General features: G+C 33.8%; 1 protein-coding gene across 3 annotated transcripts in view; it reads left to right on the forward strand.

The window, feature by feature from the left end:
- Positions 1-21,581, forward strand: part of LOC126884774 (protein held out wings) — a 383,705-nt gene that overhangs the window by 238,374 nt on the left and 123,750 nt on the right. The window contains exon 1 of one of the 3 annotated variants that reach the window (XM_050650999.1): positions 16,775-16,794. The exons of the other annotated variants lie outside the window; for them this stretch is intronic. The gene's annotated coding sequence lies outside the window, so the exon portion shown is untranslated. Of the gene's footprint in view, positions 1-16,774; positions 16,795-21,581 lie in introns of those variants that run through there. 3 annotated transcript variants of the gene reach the window in all.

The following is a 21,581-nucleotide window of genomic DNA, read 5'->3' on the forward strand; positions in this document are numbered from 1 at the left end:
CATAGTATGTGTATGGCAGTTTCTTCTTCCATTTCGCACTTTCTGCACCATGGTTCATTCACCTTACCTAGTTTGTATAGGTGATTGTTAAACGGCAATGTCCAGTCACCATTTCTGTGACCGTTTTGATCTCACGTTTATTGAGGTTCATCAAATTGTTCGAGAGCTATTTATCAGTATCTCTGCATTTTTTCTGCCTGATCCTGGTTATAGTGTATTTTCCAGTGTGGCGGTAGTTCATAAGAGCATCATGGAGGGCACTTTTGGCAATATTCAAATGATTTGCAATATAACGTATACTGCGACCATCTTCATGTAATGCCACAACTTTTACGTTGTTTTCGGAAGTCGTACTAACAGGATCTGAAAACACTATAACGAACAATAATCTGAATTTATCAGAATAAACGTGAAACTTTATCATTTTGTGCCAAAAGACAAAATTTTATTTCTATGGTGACGCGATCCTTTAAAAACATTAAAAGAATCGTTTTTATTGTTATAAATTAACGTTTTTTATTATTAAGGTTTACTTCCTCCCCATTAGAACTGTTACGAAAAAAGTAAATAATCTGGTATTGTACACAATTACCGGTAATTGTATACAATTACCAGAGTCGACGGTAAATGTAGAAAATATTCGTTAAAAATCCTTTATTTCCTACTTTTACCGGTAATTGTATACATTTCCCAGAGGATCTTGGTAAAAGATCGACACGCAAGCGCAATGCCTTTGTTTATCTCGTGCGTAGTCAGTCTGCAGTATTGATTGAGACATCAAAATGTTTCTATGCTGATTTGGCATGAGCTTCGTGTTTTTTAATTCACAATAATGTTACCTATTTATTACCTATCTTTGAAGTGGAATCCTTTAACCACATAACGTTTTGTGTTAACTTACCTACGTACAGAACTGTAGATTATATTATTATACTAGAAATGTATTTTTTTATTTATCAATGGAAGAGCGTTTTAATACAAAATTACTTCAGGTAAGTACTGAATAGTAAAAAAGCACAATACGGTTTTGCTTACAAAAAAAAGTACCAAAGTTTAATAAACAATGTACATGTACCTAAAGTAAATCTAAAACTAATGATAAAATACCGGATGACTACAAGCGGTTGAAAAAGTATGATGTCATGAAGGGTGGGGAAATTGAAAACATTATTTGCTCCTTAAGTAAAAATGGTCTTAGATTTTTACAATTCGTTAATAATCGAGCTTACCATTCTGGCATCAAGTGCAGTCCTTATGAAGCTATGTTTGGGGTTTCTGCCAAAATTGTTTTGAAAACTTCATATTTCCAGAAAGCTCTAGAAAATGTTTCGACTGAAGATTTGGAAGCGTTTGGGGAACAAGTAGAAAAAAACCCAGTGAGGTCCTGACTCTGAAGAACGTGAAGAAGTAGAAGTGGATAAACCAAATGAGCTTCTAATAGAACAAAAACCTGAACAACCTGAGCAACCATCAGTGAATGAGTCTAATGCGATTCTAGAAGAACTATCTTATAATCAAATTTCAGAGAGGTAAGATTCTGTTGCAATTAAACAAACACGTGCAAATGAAGACCTTGAAATGCAAGCGAAGAAAATGCTTAAACATCAAACTTCAAATTTCCCCCGGGTAATGTCGGTGGTGATACGGTAAAATTTGATACGGTAAAATTAAGAGTGTCAGATGTTGACAGGGCACGAAGTGATTCTAGAAATGTTTTGGCTGTTCTTATGATGTTCAAAATGAATTATATGAATTGAGTACTAAAGAAGGGCGACTGGCACAGTTGTATAGCAGAAATCAATTTAACCATCTGCAAAGAATCATTCATTGTAGATATGGTACCAAAACTAAATATTTCATTGCGTGAGTATGTTAGAAAAACGTCTTTGTCGGGTGGGCAAGGCTATCAGCGATGTTCTTGCAAAAGTAAATGTAAAACAGATAAATATAAATGTAAAAAAATGGAAAGTTGTGTAATTCCAAGCAAACCAAGTACCTACTAAGTAAAGAAGTATGTAGTATTAATTCAGGCAAAAAACTCAATTCAGGTTAAACAAAATGTCTCTTTTTTTTTTAATAAAAATAAAATAGAAATCATACTTCTTGAATAGCTGTTGGAATTTATTGTTTTTATTTCATCATTTTACTTACTTTTACCAGTGGTCCTTGGTAAATATATACAATTACCGGTAAAAGTAGATAATTGAAAATAATTTCCTACATTTACCATCGACTCTGGTAATTGTATACAATTACTAATTATCTACTTTTACCGTAACAGAACCACTATACACTGACAAAATTAAAAAAAAAACATACAAATGTCCCTGTGAGTGTTTGAATTTCTTGACCAGGAAGGAGTCTTTAATACTGTTGTAGCTCATGCAACAGTTTATAAGATACCATTCTTATACAAAAGTCGTACCTAAAGAAGAAAAATATATATGGCGATAAGGTATGAAACAACGGAATAGAACGTCTTAGAATCGATTTTATTACCAACACAACTATGACATTGAACATTTCTCTATTATTAAAGGCTCTGTCATAATAAATATGATGTCAATTTTTTTCACTAACGGTGTAAAAAGTGAGTCAGCTTACAAAAAACCAAAACATTTGACCATTCCGTGCAGTGTGGGTGTCAACAAGGTAGTAATTATTTGATGATGGATCTCAGATTCGCCACCGGCACAAAGTTACAAAAGATGATGCTCATTATTTTTTAATTGCGTTATTTAGTTTTTTATTTGTGATTATAAAAGCAATTAATCATAATTTGTATTATGTATTTGTAAACGATAATAATAGGTACTTTATGCGTATGAGGATTAAAGGAAGTGGTATTTTTTGGAATAACATTCTCCTTTCGGTGCCATATTAGATATAGGCTCCCTAGGGTTGGTAATTAAATATTACAATGGAAGCCGATAGGAAGGCGAAAAAGAGAAAGGTCTAGAACGAGATGGTTGGATGATGTGGAAGACGACCTGAAAACCAGGAAAATAAGACAATGGAGAAGATGGGCATACGAGAGATCCGAATGGAGGGACTAGTAGTAGATGTAAAAACAAAAACTTTTTAGATGTAAAAACAAAAAAATAAGACAAATTTATATTGAAAACAAACCAGAATAGGTAACGGTATGATATACCGCATGTCAGTGTCTACGTTCTAAAACATCCACGTCGGTAGTTAAGGGTTAAAGTCCTTTGAAACACTATCTTAAGGCTTCTAGTGTCTTTCTTTAACGTCTATGATTTTTTTGTAATTTGCAATAGCAAGATATGCTTTAGCTGTTTCAGCAAAACTATTAAAAGTAAGAAATTCAGACACTTCCGTTAATATTCTGTACAATTCTTGGAAGATTCTTATCTAGCGGTTTTCTTTCCTTTGTTATCACAAGACGCCGTGAGATAATAGCGAATTTTACCTGAAGGTGCATGATTTGAATGTGTATTTACTCAACCGACTTTCTTGAAATGAAATAAACATTAGTTAAAACGAGGTCTATTGTGATAAAAGTGAAATCCAGACTGTGGTTATTGCTTTGAGAACAAAAACGTTTGTTTGTAACGTTCTTGTCAGATATTAGAGTTTTAAACATTTAGGAAAATTAGCACAAGTTTAAAATAAACATAAATAAACGCGATAAAATCGCACCTTCAAGCTTGACACGATTTTGCTTGTGTGGTCCAAAAATTGGCAGTTGCCAACTATAATTTGGTTGTTTTCTGACAATTTTCACTAATTTTATTCCTTTCTTTGCAAAACACTCCCATTATTTTATTGGCATTTTACAATTAATAAATCAACATAGATAATTCTAAATGTTGCAAATACAGATATTTATAATACATAATATTTATAATATACAGGGTGTCCCGAAAAGATTGGTCATAAATTATACCACACATTCTGAGGTCAAAAATAGTTCGGTTGAACCTAACTTAACTTTGTACAAATGTGCTCATAAAAAAAGTTACAGCCCTTTGCAGTTACAAAATGAAAATCGATTTTTTTCAATATATCGAAAACTATTAGAGATTTTTTATTGAAAATGGACATGTATCATTCTTATGGCAGGAACATCTTAAAACAAAATTATAGTAAAATTTGACCACCCCATAAAATGTTATGGGGGTTTTGTTGCCTTAAACCCCCCAAACGTTTGTGTACCTTCCAATTAATTCATTATTGTGGTACTATTAGTCAAACACAACATTTTTAAAACTTTTTTGGCTCTTAGTATTTTTTCGGTAAGCTAGTTTTTATCGAGATGCGGCTTCTTTTTTAATATATTTACATAAAAATTTTATGGGGGTTTTGTTCCTTTAAACCCCCAAATGTTTGTGTACGTTCTACGTTCCAATTAAACTATTAATTGTGGTACCATTAGTTAAACACAAGTGTTTTTAAAACTTTTTTGTCTTTTAGTCTTTTTTGATAAGTCACCTTTTATCGAGATGTGGCTTCTTTTGCAAAATATACCTAAAAATGTAAGTTATAAATAAATTTTCAGATTATTAACAGGTGTCTATAATCATACTTAACCATATACAAATATGTGGTGGATTCGACAAATATTCAAAATATCTCGATAAGCACTGGCTTAACAAAAAAGACTAAGAGGCAAAAAAGTTTTAAAAACATTGTGTATAATAACTAATGGTGCCGCAATCATAATTTAATTGGAACGTAAACAAAAGTTTGGGGGGTTTAAGGGAACAAAATCCCCATAAAATTTTAATGAGGTGCACAAATGTCACTTTAATTTTTTTTTAAGATGTTGCTGCCATTAAAATTCCACATGTCCATTTTCAATAAAAAATCTCTAAGAGTTTTCGATATATGAAAAAAAATCGATTTTCATGTTGTAACTTCAAAGGGCTGTAACTTTTTTTGTGTGCACTATTGTATATAGGTAAGTGAGGTTCAATCAACCTATTTTTGACCCCAGAATCTGTGGTATAATTTATGACCAATCTTTTCGGGACACCCTGTATATTAGCACTTAGCCAAGCAGGCTCATTGTTTGTTTTACAATCTTCGTCAATTCCTATTTGTTCTTCACTTTTTCTTTCCAATTGAGATACCTCAGCTTGTCATTAACTCCATGACTCCATCTGGTCCTAGGCCTCCCTTTTGTCTTTTTATCATCTGTTGTAGCTCTTAACAAGATGTTTCTCATTCTAATATGTCCTAAGCATATAAGTCTTTGCATTCTTTCTACCCCCATTATATTAAGCTCCTTACATTATTCTTCGAACTCATTGTGGTGATCTTCGTGTCCACTGATCATTTTTCCATTAAATTGGTATTCCGCTGTTATGTTAATTCTGTGTATTCTTTGTTATAGTGGCCGATGTCTTCTTCATAGTTCAGTTTTGCGGCTATACTGAGCCGTGTATATGTCTGATCCTGATCACTTAGACACCATTTGAAAGCTTAACTCAATGCTATCGATTTGGTGTATTTGCGGTTTTCCTGTCTCTACTTGAACCCAAGATATATACCCCAAAAAAATATGCCGTGTTGTACTTATCCAGTCCTATGGATACCAGCTGTCTTATGGAGGGTCAAAAATCACAAACTACACCGGCTCTGAATCAACCCTGACCCCCTCTTAAAAATTCAGATCAGTGTAACTTTTCCCTATACAAACATACATACATACCAGTGTTGCCAACCGCATTTCTCTAGATTATCCGATGATCGCTCGAAAAAGATCCGATTTGTCACGAAAAGATACGCAACCAGGGTGGGGGTTGGGGATTATACCCGCCCCCATTTAGATGTACTTTGAGCTATCTACGCTTAACACCATTACTATTCGATACCCCTCAGAGGGGCGCGACCCAAAATAGTGACAACTCTACCTTATCGATAATAGTCTACGAGAAATGCAGGGTAACTTGAAGATGGAATTACGAAAAAAACTTTGTATGTCTTTGTACTCACTTTATAACGCTAAAAAAATTACAGGATCTGAATTTCACTGCATATTTTTTTTATACTTCTCGTATCAAAGTTGCGCGTGAAGTTAGGCGTGTTAATGACAGTCTGACAGTAGCGATTTTGGGGGCGGCCCCTCCCAGAGATTATCCAGTAGTTGTAACCGCACCCCCCTTAGGATCATCTCGCAGAGACCATTAAGAGATTAAATAAATTATTAGAAGAATTTTTTACTAAGCAACAACATTTTTGTTTAATTTAGTAGTAGTTTGTATTTTGACGACACCAGATTTGGGCGTCGAAACGTTAGTAAAATTATTTTTTTCAATTTAATTGTGGCTTATTTCCCATCTAAGTAGTTAATTATAAAAATATTATAAAAATGCATTTTAAATTTATCCATTATAAAAAGTAAGTCTGACAGTAGCGATTTTGGGGGCGGCCCCTCCCAGAGATTATCCAGTAGTTGTAACCGCCCCCCCCCTTAGGATCATCTCGCAGAGACCATTAAGAGATTAAATAAATTATTAGAAGAATTTTTTACTAAGCAACAACATTTTTGTTTAATTTAGTAGTAGTTTGTATTTTGACGACACCAGATTTGGGCGTCGAAACGTTAGTAAAATTATTTTTTTCAATTTAATTGTGGCTTATTTCCCATCTAAGTAGTTAATTATAAAAATATTATAAAAATGCATTTTAAATTTATCCATTATAAAAAGTATTGTCACAAACCAAACCTTATTTCAACAGACGTTTACTTAAGCATTGCACTCTACATAAAATAAAAATAAAACTAAATCGCGCAGTAGCTATCAAAGACTAAAAACCCATAAATAAAATCGGACGGCAGAATCCCTGTTATTGAAATTTGAATTGGATCAGTATGCTTTAAGTGGAAACATTTGTGCATTCAAATTCTAAACAAAACAATTCGCACAGGTCCCTTTTCTCCGTTCTTATCTTAGATAATTACCATGAAAAGTATCGGATGTCGCCAACATTCATCCAATATATAGGCTATTTATAGAAATTTGGGTGGAACCAAAGAAAATTAATGTGTTGTTGGAAATATATGAATGAGATTTCTTAAGTTTATTTTTGTTATTAGTCTGTTTAGTAGATTTGTAGATACACTGAAAAATATACGCAAATATCCAATTTATTTAAAGATACGAAGAAGATAGGATAACTCTCAAAAAGATACGCAAATCGGATAATTATACGCCGATTGGCAACACTGACATACATGACATACATTTGAATATAAATTTAGTCAAATTTCTGAGCTTGGTATTTTTTGAATCGTATAATCGATTTTCAAAATTAGAAATGCATTGGAAAGGTAATGTTCAATACTATCAGCAGCCGCAGAGGTCGGACTAAAATTTTCGAAATTTTTGGGAGTTTTGGGAACGAGAACGAAAAACATACCCAAAATGGATGGTTGACATATCGATTAGCTGGTCTTTTCCTAAACTTTAAGATTCGATATGGCCCATTTTTTCAATTCAGTCAGGTTGAGAGAATCGAAAACTTCGCGTATACATCCATATTATATATTATGTATAGTGTCGTATGTAGTAGGGTGTGCGCTACTGGCGAGAACTACCGTTCTCAGGGATATTATTATCCATTCTTAAATAAATTAGATGTGATGAAAAAGTGACGGGTCAAAATTTAGGAGGATTATCATACGTTTCAAGCACAAAACTGAATAGGATGAAACGATAATTATCGATTCAATCAAAGAGTCGAATATTTAGACAAACAATCGAAAAAATCAATCACTCACCACTAGGAAATCCGACTATAATATTGTTTTAATATGATAGATCACATATACTCAACAATATCTTCCTCCTTTGAACCACCTCATCCTCATATATTTAGCTTGTTTATGATACAAAAATAGATTCCAAGAAACATTTGATCCAGGACTATTTTTGTAGTGGAAGTGCACGAAAACAAGGAGTCTCGGAAATATTGAGTTTCTCTAAATATCAGACGAATTTCAAGTAAATTGTTTTCCACTTAACATTCTTTCAACTATTTTCGAACGATTTTTAGAAAAATTTGAGACGTTAAGGTCGTATTGTTAGTTTTATTTTGGAAATGTGTTGAGGTAATTCGTAAACGATGTCATAAATAGAATAAAAAGGCGCAGTTAAAGCTTTGGATGGATTTTTTTTACTTTTACGATGCAGGAGCTCACTCAGAGAACGGTAGAACTAATAACAGCGTTCTTGTTGATAAAATATGAATGAAAATAATACCACACATAGAAATAACGAAACTGGAAAAGGGTAAACAAGAAGAAACACGGAGAGGCAGTCATCATTCTCTTTGCCTTATCCCTATGCGAGGTCGGCTTCCCTGATTGCATTTCTCCACACAACTCTATCTTGGGCCATATCAATGTTAATCCCCTTTATCAACATGTCCTGCCTTATCGTCTCCCCCAGGTTTTCTTTGGTCTTCATCTCCTACTCCTTCCAGGAATCTGCACTTCATCAATTCTTCGTATTGGGGGATTAATGACTCGACGTTGAACATGACCAAACCATCTTAACCTATGCTCTCTCATTTTGGCATCATTTGGTGCCACACCTAGACTTCCCCTAATATACGCATTTCTAATTTTATCCTTCTTTGTCACTCCACTCATCCATCTAAGCATTCTCATTTCCACCACATGCATTCGTTGTTCCTCTTTCTTTTTCACTGCCCAACATTCAGTTCCGTACATCATAGCCGGTCTTATGGCTGTTTTATAGAATTTTCCCTTCAGCTTCATTGGAATTTTTCTGTCACACAACACACCACTCGCTTCTTTCCACTTCATCCACTGCATGCATCTTATAATACAATGATGGTACTAAAGGTGAGAAGTTTTAGTACCATCCTTGGATTATAAGTTTTCATTTGACACCTTATTTGTCATTCTACCTAGTATAATGACGGAGAAGTAAACGTTCTTATAAAATTATTCTATTATTCTTGTAGGTACATTTAACATTGATTGAAATTATGAAAGAAATAAAGAAAACAGTATGGCAACACTGTGACGCACAAACATAAGATTCAGCTGTGGGTTACATAGGGTGCACTAATATCCAAGCTGTCCGAAGTATTACTGTAGCTCAACGCGACCTAACGCCTACGATGGCGACAATGCCATAACGTAACCCAAGTATTCCAACTTTCTTTTCTTTATAGTTATTCCTACCTCCCTCTCCTTATCTGTTCGACGTAGTATCTCCTCGTTCGTCACGTGCGTGGTCCAGGATATACGTAATATACGTCGGTAAGCCCACATTTCGAAGGCTTCTAGCTTCTTCATTAATGTTGAAGTTATTGTCCACTCCTCTATTCCATATAATAAAACCGGAAATACACATACAATACATTTTAAAAGTCGGATTTTGAGAGGTAGGGTGAGGTTGTTAGGGTAAAAATTTACTTCATGCTTAGTGTAACCAACTAATTCAGTCGAACTCGGGACAAAGCCGAAAAAAAATACCTGAAATCCGGGACTTTTCAATGAAAATCGGGCCTTTTTTTACATATAGAACTTTAATATCATAGGCGTAACCATGGAGGGGCTTTGGTGGTTACAACCACTCCCCCTCCCCCCATTGGGATGTACTTTGAGCTTTATACGCCTAACACCATACCCTCCATAGACCTTCCAGAAATTGTAACCACCCCCCTTAGGATGATCTTGGTTACGCCGTTGTTTAATACCATCGTTTTATTGATTATTTAACATTTTTATGTTGACAATGATATTTTTGTTGGGATTAAGCGACAAGTGGTTGTAATGATAACTACATTTTTCTTAGTTTTTGACGTTTCGATACCCGTTTGATGTGGTATTAGTATTACAAAGATCACTGAACACTAGAATGCTGGGAAAACGATCGGTTGCAAAGTCGAGAAGGCGCTGGGAAGACACAGTAAACAGCGAAGCACAAGCACTTTTATAGACTGAGAGCCGCTATAGGTGAAATTTCTTAATCATTTTAGGCACGATGGGACCCTATAACTTAAATAGTAGAACCTAAAAGAAAAGGTTTGAACACTGTGCCGTCACTTTTCAGTGGCACATGCGTCGACAGTGGCGCATCAAACTTTCCACTTATGAACGGGATACATAAATTAAAAAATACCTTCCCTCACTACCAGAATTCAATTTTTTTCATTTATTTAAGTTCTATGTGATTGAGACATAAGATTCATCGTAATTTTAACCCACGACCCCCTTCCCCCTGCTCCCACCTTCAAAAACTTTATTTTTCGATTTTATTTTTTTTGGTGGGATACAATCAATTTTAAAATTTCAAAAAATTCCCACGCATAGTTAAGGCTTTTATAAAACACGTCTATTTTTTTAAAGACCTGTAGGTTGAGTGTACATAACCTCAAAAATTTTTTTAAATTTTTATTTTGGAAAAAAGTATATAACTTTTTTTTGGGGATAGCTGCAGATCTAATTTTTTTTTAATCTTGTGTAATTTATCAAACAATATATTTCTAATTTTTTCAGATTTGTCTGTAACGCTGGTCACCTTCAAAAATCCAAAAAACTGTTTTTAAGGGGGTTTTGGGGGGTTTGAACGTGTTTCTCCCATTTTTAAATATTCTAAAGGACTCAGTTACTTTAAGTTACATATAACCTAGAAAATAGAAATTGATTTGATATATTATGAAGTCTATAAAATAGAGAAAATCCCCCAAAACCCCCCAAAAAGCAGTTTTTCGGATTCTTGAAGGTGGCGAGCCTTACGGAAAAATCTGAAAAAAATTAGAAATATAGTGTTTGATAAAACACACCAGATTAAGAAAAAATTAAATCTGCAACTATTCCCCAAAAAAAGTTATACGCTTTTTTCAAAAAAATTTTTTTTTTAATTTTTTGAGGTTATGTACACTCCACCTACGGGTCTATAAAAAATAGACATGTTTTATTAAAGCCTCAGCTATGCGTGTGAATTTTTTGAAATCTTAAAATTGATTGCATCCCAGCAAAAAAAATAAAAACGAAAAATGAAGTTTTTGATGGCGGGGGCAGGGGGAAGGGGTGGTGGGTTAAAATTACACTGAATCTTATGTGTTAATTACATAGAACTTAAAACAATAAAAAAAAATTAATTCTGTTAGTAAGGGAGGGTAACTTTTAATTTATTTATCCCGTCCATAAGTGGAAAGTTTGATGCGCCACTGTCGACGCATGTGCCACTGAAAAGTGACGGCACAGTGCTCAAACCTTTTCATTTAGGTTCTACTATTTAAGTTATAGGGTCCCATCGTGCCTAAAATGATTAAGAAATTTCACCTATAGCGGCTCTTAGTCTATTAGGAGTCCGTGTATGGAGAAGAGCAGCCACAGACAAACAAGGGTGAAGGCAAAAAATAAAGGAGGCCAAGGCTCTATTTGGGCTGTAGTGCTGTAGAAGAAAAAAAAATTAGTATTACATTCTAGAAATTGTCGACTTTTTTGAGTAACACCAATTCAATTTGATGTGAATTTTTAAAAGAACAACGTATTCAAAATTTCAAAATAAAATTTTACCAAAACGTTGAAAATTCGGATGGCCCGGAAGTCTTGTCCGGGACGCCGGGACACAACTTCGTAATTCGGGACATGTCCCGGATTTTTCGGGCTTGTTGGTCACACTATTCATGCTAGTGAAAACTTCTTTAGGGACGTTGTGCGATTTTTGGATAGGGGAAAAAGCATTGACTTCGCGACCGTCATCGCGACCGTCATCGCTTATGCTATATATTATTTGTATGTATCTATAAATTGTATAAAAGTATTTAAATTTAAAATAAATGTAAAGCCTATTTTTGAATGCTGAAAAAAGATTTATTTCGCGACCGTCATATCTTCGGCGAAATAAATTTTGTACGTATATGTATTGAAGTGAAAACTTCTTTAGGGACGTTGTGCACTTTTTGGATGGGAAAAAGTATTAAATTGACGACCGTCATTGCGACCGCCATCGCTTGGAAGAAATAAATTTTTGAAGTGAAAACCGCTTGAGGGTCGTTGTGCACTTTTTGGATGGGGAAAAAGTATTAAATTAGCACCCGTTTAAATTAAACCTCTTTTGGGGACGTTGTGCACTTTTTAGATGGGCAAAAATAATAAAATAGCGACCCTCATCGCTTCGACGAAATAAACATCTGAAGTGAAAACTTCTTTAGGGACATTGTGCTCTTTTTGGATAGAAAAAAGTATTAAATTAGCGACCGTCATCGCGACAGTCATCACTTTGATGAAATAAATTTTGGAAATGAAAACTTCTTTAGGGACGTTGTGCACTTTTTGGCTGGAAAAAAGTAATAAATTAACGACCGTCATCGCTTCGACGAAATAAATATTTGAAGTGAAATTTTGTAGGGACGTTGTGCACTTTTTCGATGGAAAAAAGTATTAAATCAGCGACCGTCATTGCTTCGATGAAATAAATTTTTGAAGTGAAAACTTCTTGAGGGACGTTGTGCCCTTTTTGGATGGGGAAAAAGTATTGAATTAGGGACCGTCATCGCTTCGACGAAATAAATTTTTGAAGTGAGAACTTCTTTAGGGACGTTGTGCACTTTTTGTATGGGAAAAAGTATTAAATTAGCGACTGTCATCGCTTCGACGAAATAAATATTTATAGTGAAAACTTCTTGAGGGATGTTGTACACTTTTTGGATGGGAAAAATATTAAATTAGCGACCTTCATCGCTTCGACGAAATATATTTTTTAAGTGGAAATTTCTTTAGGGACGTTGTGCACTTTTTGGATGGGGGAAAAGTATTGAATTACCGACCGTTATCGCGACCATCATCGCTTTGACGAAATAAATATTTGAAGTGAAAACTTCTTGAGGGACCTTGTGCACTTTTTGGATGGGGAAAAATGATTGAATTTGCGACCGTCATCACTTCGCTGAACTAAATTTTGTACGTATATAAATTATGTGTATGTATACATATACATATGCAATAGCATATCGCATCGCGTATATGATATAGGTATAGCACTTCTTTTTCGATGGGGAAAAAGCATTGAGCTCTTAATTTATATACTATAAGAAGTTTTCACTTCTGTCGGCACTCCCACGAGTGCTTTCAATTTTTTTTTATTCTTATACGTATCTCCTTCGCTTGATCCCAACTTGAATTAACTGTTGTTCCTGAGTAAGTGCACGAATCTACGTGTTCAACTCTTTGATTGTCATATTACTCATGCCACTTTACACACTAAAAATTGTCATATTGTGTAAATTTATGATAGCTTTAAGTTTTGCTAGTCCATTTATTTTGATAACACTCAGATAAACAGCTCTAGTCGTGAACATTCGTTCTAAAAATCTCGTGAATACCGAATAAATTAAATTTAGAGTAGAATGACACGTTGGTAAACAAATTAGTTACATTAGAATGCGTGACAAACGAGACATTAGCAAATCAACGTAATTTGTCAATAAACACGTATGTGGAAATAGAGTTCTTTGGAATAAATTCAACACGCTATTAGACTAGACTCGATTTGTGTACTGTTTACACCAAAATATTCACAGTATTGTATATCGTCTGATGTGAGCCCATTCTTCTTCTTTAAATATTATATGCTCAGAGTACGTGGACAACTATACTATAAATATTGAAGAACATTATGGTAAGGTAATCGGCATCTCGTGTCGACAAGTAGTATTACTGGAACTACTGTACCTGTACGGTATCAATTGAATTAATTAATAATTTTAGCGATTATGTAAGTAAAGATTGTCCAAGAAGATTCAAAAAGTAAACGAAATAGCCATCTCCATTTTGTTAGTGAAATTGATACTCGGCTGTCGGCAACTAATACAACTTGCTAATGTTTACGTTTATCGCGCAGTGTTGCCATTTAAAGGGTGTATATCTGATTTCAATCTAAACAGCCTATATATCGACCACGTTTGTTTTCAATATTGCCTAATATTCTTTGTAATACAGTCGAACCCGCTTATTGGAATACCTTCGTGCCGAGCAAAAGTATTCCTATAACCGGGATATTTTAATAACCGATCACTGATGGCTAGTAGAAACGTTTCGGGACCTCAAATGTCTATTCCTTAAACCGGGATATTCCTTTAACCGGTATTCTAATAAGCGGGTTCGACTGTAGTTGATATTTTTGATTTCTTATATCATGGCCGAAATATAATGTTTTTGTTTTCTCCTGTATTTTGATTTCTTTGTCCAGTTTTGTACTCCTTTATCTTTAAAGCCCAGTCGGGATAGCATTTGACCTTGCATTAGGAGCTGCCCCAAATTTTATTTTTCTAATCTTTAGGGAGGGTCAATATTAGTATAAATTTAAAATCTCGACTAAATTCCACCGTTGCGTTAGCCGCCATCTTGATTTTAAACGAGAACCGTTTTTGCTCAATATCTCCGCCATTTTCAATTTTTTGACAAAAAGTGTAGAAACTGAAATTGTTGAAAATGAGATGTAGTACGTATGTGGTAAAGGTGCGAGCGTAAAACCTGATTGATTTTGTAGCAATTGTTTTTGTTCAATATCTCCGCCATTTTCAACTTTTCGACAAAAAGTGTAAGAACTGAAATTGTTGCAATTACGATTTACTACAATTTTTCGAGAGAACCAGTGGCGGGTCTACAAGGGGGGGGGGGAATGGGAAAATTCCCCCCAACAGGGTCCAAAATTAAAAAAAAAATTGTTGGAACATCACGATGTACTAGCTGACATAAAACTTAAAATATCTACAGACAAATTCAACCAATAAAACCCGCTAGTTAATAAAATTAAGTGAACTTAATGTATATACTGTCTTTTTATGTCTTTTATATACTTAGTTTCGTTGATGTTTCATTGGATGCTTCAAAAATTGTATAAAATATAATTCTCTTTATTTTTGTTTATGTACAATTATGTCGTAAAGTTAATAATAAATGAGACAATTCAATAATTATGCTTCCCCTCCGCTTCCATTAATTTCCCCCTTAACTCGGAGAATATTGATCGTATAAAAAAATTGTGCCAAAGAAATTGTAGGAAATTGCATTTCCAACAATTTTCTTTCCCTGCATTTATGTCGAAAAGTTTAAAAATGGCGGAGATATTAAGCAACAACAGTTCTCATTTAAAATCAATACGGCGGCTAATGCAACCGCGGAATTCAGTCGAGATTTTAAATTTACACTACTATTGATCTCTCCTAAAGGATATAATTATAAAATTTGGGGCAGCTCGAATACAAAATTCAATTCAATAATTATGCTCCCCCCACCACTTTTTACTATTTTCCCATGTAACTCGGAAAATATCAACCGCATGAAAAAAATTGTTAAAAAGAAATTGTAGGAAATTATATTTTGAACAATTTTAGTTGAAAATGGCGTAGATATTGAACAAAAACATTTGCTATAAAATCAATCCGGTCTTACGCTCGCGCCATTACCGCATACGTACTACCTTAAATATTAATTTTAGCAAAAAAATGAAAGAGATCAAAATTGTGTAGAATTTAATTCTCTTCATTTTTGTACAGGTACATATTTGTTGTAAAACAAATAATAAATGAGATAATTCAATAATTATGCTTCAACTGTCACTATTTTCCCCTCATAACTCGGAAAATATCGACCACACGAAAAAAATTATAATAAATGAAATTATAGAAAATCGTATTTTCAACCATTTCAGTTTCTACACTTTTTGTCAAAAAATTGAAAATGGCGGAGATATTGAGCAAAAACGGTTCTCGTTTAAAATCAAGATGGCGGCTAACGCAACGGTTGAATTCAGTCGAGATTTTAAATTTATACTAATATTGACCCTCCCTAAAGATTAGAAAAATAAAATTTGGGGCAGCTCCTAATGCAAGGTTAGGTCTGTTATTCGTCTAACCCGACTGGACTATCTGCATTTTAGTGAGTGAACCATTTTTCTTTCAGTTCGCTTTCTGCTATCCTCTGCGTTCCGCTTCGTACTCCTTTTTTTCGTCCTTTCTATGTAACCTATTAGCTCAAAAGCTTCCAAAACATGGAAAACGGTGTTAAAGAAGAATACAAAAATAAATGGGAGGGCCAGTTTACTTCAAGAACCAGCAAGAGACGTTACTACCTACCTTAACACGTTGAACGCCACAATGTATATAATATAATATTACAGCTCTCTAGGCCGACTTAGCCGTGCTCCATACAGTAGGTATAGCAGTCACTGCGAAGCAAGTGTGATTCGCGCGGCCCTGTAAGTAAAATAAGCGTGAATCGTATATGATTCACGCGGCGTTCAACGTGTTAAAAACGATCTTAAATAGTAAAGAAATAAATTCTGTTGAACATTTCACCCAATACGATCTTCACACATCAAAGTTTTTTTTCGAGTTAACTGTCTACTCTTCTCTTGCTGGATCCTGGATTCCGATTTCCATGGTCAATATCTTTGCTACCTCTATTTCTCTTTGCCTTAATGATTGTTGGATTTTTACCTAATGCAATTTGTTTTTCTTGTCTTCAGCATCCTGTGATCCCCCACTTACTTGACATCTCTGTGCCAGTAAGTGGGGATTGCTTATAGAGCCCCAATCATTCGGTAAATTTGTCAACATATAATATATGACTAAATAAAATTTAAAAATGCCTTAGGTTTTATTTATAGTAAATACGTGTTTTTCATTAAATCTTTTTTGTTACAGGTGAGTTGGTTTAGCCATTCCAGGAACTATGTAGTTTGGTAAGGATTTTTAACTTTTCCCAACAAGTTATAACTTAATCCAGCTGAAGTTCAACAAAGAATAGTGACTGGAGTACAGGCGTAGATAACATTGGTATTATTTGTACAATTTCATTGACGTATCAAATATGTGGGAAAATCTAATTACATATATTATCTAATAATTTCTCTATGCAATTTTTCTACAACACGAATTAGAACAAGCAATTCAACCAAAAAGATTAGTATCAATAATTGATAGTTACTTTACTATTTTTCAGCGAATCAACATTGTCCAGCCACAGGCAAATGGACAAACAATATCTTGCAATCTCTCCTTTCAGTTTGGAACAATGCTTTGGTCATATATATAAAGCTTTAAAATGGTTAATTGGGACAGACTTTGCTTGTTATATTCCATCATAATTGAATGAAAAGTCAGGCAGACTCAACTTCAACTTGTCCGTATTTCGCGCTGAACTTGTTGCTGTATATGAAACTATTCTGTAATTTAAAAATTTCGAAAAAAACTCCTAACATGAAGTAAAACCACTTCTGTGTAATAATGTAATAGGTATATTTAATAAAATTTTAAAAATCCCAATGGATTGAATGAAATAGGTTCATTCAGAACGTTTTCGGACCTGTCAGTCCATCATCAGTGAATTCATATATACTTGCTAAATAGCCCCAGAACCAAACAATGGCTGTACTTTTAATTCAATCTACATTATAGTATTGTAAAATTGGAAAGGCTAAACGCCGATGTTAAAAGAATACCTCCGGGAACATGGTGAAACTCTAAACTAGAACCCTAACCAACCATCTTGATCCAACGAGGTCTGCCTCGTTGGCCCAATTTTATTCCATTTTATTTTCCTCGATTCCATTTTATTTTCCTTTTTTTGTCCCTCGGTTTATTTCCTCTATTCTGCATCTCACTCTTATTTTTGTCACTTCCTACTGTTTTTCTTAGCGTTTATGTGTCTTCGTTATTTTTCGACTTCACGTCTGCTTTCTCCAATAATCTTTGTGTTTCGCCGTATTTGCCCTCATCTAATTTACTTTTTTGATATTTTCCAAAAAATGTATCCGCTTATGTACATCAATTATTCAAATCTTCCACAGACTAGTGAAGGAATCTTGGTCTTATTAAATCCAGAAATAATGTAACAATAAATAGTATAATAATAACAGTAAATGTAAATTTTAGTAACAAAGTAAAAGCTGTACACCAAGAACAAAAACAATTTCAGGTGGTAATCTTACAACTGATATAAATAAATTCTAATAAACCTCCTTCGTTGCCAAGACTAAACGCAATGGTGAAACAAAACAATATTTTTAGAACTACCTGTCATAGGTGTGCAGCTTTTTATGAGTGAACTATGAGTCAGTCGGAATGTTTTTTCCACTTTTTTTTATTGACAAGAACTCGCTTCTTGGAATGATTAAAGAGAAAATAGAAACAAATAAATATAGAGATAGTTTCTGACAGCGAGCTGGGTCAGTGATGGGAATGGCATGTTCATTGAGATTGAGAGGAACATTCCAATGATAAAGAATTATCTGAATTAGTTAATTAGTTTATGGAATTTGATGATGGTAGACGAAAGTTTATCTTATTTGTGAAATAGGGGCGAACACTATGATTCAATTTTTCACAGGCATCATTAAAAACTAAGCGCATCGATCCGTTTGCAAGAAGTCCCCTTCTTACAGGAGCTCTGGGGTAGCTAAGAGGGTCAAATAAAGGATCTATCATTGGCGGAGAACACAAAAACTAAAAACTCTGAGATACTTTTAGACCGATCAAAGAACATGGCATATCCAGATATACTCAAGAATCTTACCAATGGTTCGGACATTTTTTCAAAATTTCTCGAAATTTTCACATAGAGCTTGTGTAGTAACGATCAATGACGATATATTCCTAACAAGAACAATAGAAATTGAAATTTGCGGTAAATTTCAAAAGGAAGATTTCGAAAAATATGAATTTTTGAATTTGATGTGACCACCAATATTGATACACAAAAATTACGTTAAGAACTGAAAATCATCGATTTGCGACGAAAACAAAAGAAACTACTGAGAAAGATCACAAAAGGACTAGAGATAGGTTCCTACCGGGTCCCGGTGAATTCGTAACTATTTTAATCCCCCATCCTAATTACAGGCCAATTAATTGGTAACTCTGGCCCTCAGCTAATTTTTCGGTAACCAATCAACTACCGGTGAATTCGTAACTAAATAAAGGTATAATCTTTTAGACTTGAAATAAACATGTGGAAAATCTCTTTGCTTTTAAATTATCAGATGGATTTAAATAATTTATTATTGCTAAACATCTAAATACTGAACTTACAATTACATAATCGATAAAAACCAAGCTCGTGTAGAGCTATCCTTGATGGAAATAATATGAAACACTATAACGTTGTTTCAGTTATTTTATTAAGATATTTAAATTTTTGCTATTTTTATAGGTACATAATATAATACAAATATAATGTTTTTAGCAAACCAAGAAACATTCGGTTTAGATTTAAGGTATTAGATTTAATCAATGGTTTCGAATTCACCTGAAGAAAGGTTCGAGTTGGCAGATCAAGTAATAGAAAAGTTACGAATTGGCCGGTGTACATTTTGATTTGAAAATTTTTGTCATTAAAAGTTACGAGTTGGCGCGTGTCCGTTCCTACCGACAACAGAGATAATAGTGGCACTTCTAAGTTCTCTTCTATGTTTTTTCGTGCTTCTTGTTCCACTATAGCTTTTGCTTAAGATAAATATCTTGCATGTATATAGTATTTAAATCAGTATTTTGTGTTGGATCAACTATTGCTGTTTCAAAGTCTTTATAGTATACAGAGTGAGTCTGTAATTTGGAATAAATTCAATAATTCAAATACTAATTGTTTTTTTGAAAAATGCTCAGACCCGTCGATTGGTATTTCAAATTGTTCTTTTTGACATACAATAATAATGTATACAGGGTGTCCCAATTTAGAGATATAACGTCATCGTTGATTTTCTTAAATGGCAACACTGTCATTTTGATAGCTATTTTGATAGGGTGTGTAAAGCTATACATACCTGCAAAATTTCAAATTTCTATTCCCTACCATTTACAAGATAATAAAAAATAATGATGAATAAATGAATAATTATGAAATACAAGTAATCAAATAATAATTGAATTTAATTATTTCAATTAAGCAAATGCTCGTAATGTTGCCGTCAATTATTGTCAAATAGTCAATGGGCAACATTATGAGCATTTGCTTAATTGAATTAATTAAATTCAATTATTATTTAATTACGTGTTTTTCATAACTTTGTTATTTTTTATTATCTTGTAAATGGTAGGCAATAAAAATTCGAAATTTTGCAGTTATGTATAACTTTACACACCATATCAAAATAGCTATAAAAATGACAGTCTTGCCATTAAGAAAATCAACGATGACGTCATATCTCTAAATTGGGACACCCTGTATACATTATTATTGTATGTCAAAAATTACAATTTGAAATACTACTCGACGGGTCTAAGCATTTTTCAAAAAAAAAACTTGAATTATTGAATTTATTCCAAATTACAGACATAACTTTGTTATTTTTTTATTATCTTGTAAATTGTAGACAATACAAAATTAATATTTTGCAGTTATGTATAACTTTACACACCCTATCAAAATAGCTATCAACATAGCTATCAAAATCACAGTGTTGCCATTTAAGAAAATCAACGATTACGTCATATCTCTAAATTGGCCACCCTGTATACATTAGTATTGTATGTCAAAAAGGACAATAATTGGAAAACTAATCGACGCGACGGGTCTGAGTATTTTTCAAAAAAAAACAATTAGTATTTGAGATATTGAATTTATTCCAAATTACAGACTCTGTATATAAACCTTTTGATTCGGAAGAGTGGCAGGAAATTTTGTGAACGAAATTGATATCCTGGAGATGAAAATTGCATTTTGTGGATTTTGCTAAGCGAACGGCTCCACGAGCAACAAGTTGACGCTAGCAGTAGCAGTAAAGTGAAGCGTGATAAATGAAACCAACAGCGATAATCACCAAGCTTCCAAATACCCAGGTTGGATCTCATTTACTGGAGTTTCATATTAATTTCATTCAAAATCAGGCTAAAGTCATCACTCGAGGGTTTTCTAAATCGCTGGACACGAATATGATGACGGCGATGGTCCTCGAAATACCTGGTGCCCAAGGTGAACCTCGCCTATGTTAATTTCACTTAAAATCAGTCAAAAGTCATTATTCGAGGGGTTTTCGAGATCACTATAACGAATATGATTACAGCGATTTTATCGTCTCCTGAAGTTTTATGTTATTTTCATTCGAAATCAGTTGGAAATCATTACTCGTGGAGTTTTGGGGTCTAATGGGAGTTCCCATCTGGTCTTTTCCAAAATACATTGTTTATAAGGCGATTGTCCTTACTGCATATCACATGCCCTACCCATCTTAGTATAGAAGGATTTTACGGTACCACACCAGCAATTTATTCACTTCTCTTTTTATTAGTGTCCATGTTTCTATTCCATACGCCACTATATATCTGGATTTTTGCCCTTCATGAAATAAGTTTTGACTTTTCTAGATGTTGCATTGGAAAGAAAGATCTGTTTCCTGCCATTGCCTATCTGCGTTTCACTTCTCGTTCTATTTTGTTGCCATTGGTAATTGTTGCTCCCAGATATTTAAACTCTTTAACAACTTCGAAGTTACGATCGTTTATAGTAATATTTTGCCTTATTCGCCGTCGTTCTTGTTTTGAGACGACCATGTATTTTGTTTTGTCTTCATTTATTTTCAGACCGATGATATAATGCAGCTTCTTCAAAGCTTGATAACATATCCTTC

Source organism: Diabrotica virgifera, chromosome 5 (assembly GCF_917563875.1).
Source record: "Diabrotica virgifera virgifera chromosome 5, PGI_DIABVI_V3a".
NCBI classification, from domain to species: Eukaryota; Metazoa; Arthropoda; class Insecta; order Coleoptera; family Chrysomelidae; genus Diabrotica; species Diabrotica virgifera.